Raw genomic sequence first — 1209 nt, 5'->3', positions numbered from 1 at the left:
CATCTTTGGCTAATGTGAACTGAGCTGCTCTGAATATTTGTGTGCAAGTTTTGTTCTAGGAATAGAATTGTTGGGTCATATGGTAATTCTTTTTTTTTTTTTTTGTACCAGGGATTGAATCCAGGGTCACTGACCACTGAGCAACATCCTTTTTAATTTCTTATTTTGAGATAGGGTCTCACTAAGTTGCTGAGGGCTGGCTTTGAACTTGTAATCCTCCTGCCTCTGGCTCTTTTTTTTTTCCAATTAAAAAAATCATTTTTATAGTCCATGGGCCTTTAATTTTTTTTTTTTTTACATTTATTATGCCATGAATTCATAGGGAATAGGTTCCAGCGGTTCAGGCTCCTTTCCATTTGTTTTCACAAAATGTGCTTCTCTGGGTGGGGCAGGCTGGCACTTCAGCTGAACCCAGGTACCTTTCTCTTTGACTTCCTTCTTTTTCTGATCATTTTCCTTCACATATTTCAGGAAGCTGTCTTGGCTCTTAAGAGTGCTTAATATGCTCAATACGCACATTAATTCTCTTGGCAAGAATCTTGCCCTTGCTTATTCCAACAATGCCAACAACATGCTGGGTACCATTGTAGACTCCCAGTTTTGCCATGATAACATTTGTGGAGCATTCCTTTTTGAACAATACTCATTTCCTTGATGTCTACAACATCACCCTTCTTATAGATTCTCATATATGTGGCCAAAGGAACAACTCCATGTTTTCTAAAAGGCCTAGAGAACATATATTGGGTTCCTCTCCTCTTTCCCTTTGTGTTTGTCATTTTGGCAAATTACTGGAAGATGGTGGATCCGGCTGAAAAGCCTGCCTCTGGCTCCTGAGTTGCTGGTGTGCACCACCACACTAGGCATCACATGGTAATTTTATGTTTAATCTATTGTACAACCACCAAAGTGTTTTCCGCAGTGGTTACACCATTTTATGTTTCCTCTAGCAATATATGAAGATTTCAATTTCTACATGTTTTCATCACCAATTATTATTTACCATTTTTTAAAGAAAGTATTATTATTACCATTATGGCCAATACATGCTATTGATAAATTCACATCACTACTCATGTTTTATTGGACAAGACAAATTATATGATCACATGTACCTTCAAGAGAGGTGGGAGGCCCAGTTCCATCACATGGCAGAAATAGCAGTGCTGGGATATTTATGAATGACCCTAATGACTATCACACAGTTGA

At 38.1% G+C, this 1209-nt stretch overlaps 1 pseudogene; it reads right to left on the bottom strand.

Annotated features, from left to right (window-relative positions):
• Nucleotides 1-303: 303 nt before the first annotated feature.
• On the bottom strand, nucleotides 304-797 carry LOC143381443 (large ribosomal subunit protein eL21 pseudogene; annotated as a pseudogene).
• Nucleotides 798-1209: the final 412 nt, after the last annotated feature.

Source organism: Callospermophilus lateralis, chromosome 15, assembly GCF_048772815.1.
Source record: "Callospermophilus lateralis isolate mCalLat2 chromosome 15, mCalLat2.hap1, whole genome shotgun sequence".
Taxonomy (NCBI): domain Eukaryota; kingdom Metazoa; phylum Chordata; class Mammalia; order Rodentia; family Sciuridae; genus Callospermophilus; species Callospermophilus lateralis.
Note: the sequence above shows the minus strand (reverse complement) of the source record. Positions and strands in the feature narration are given on the sequence as shown.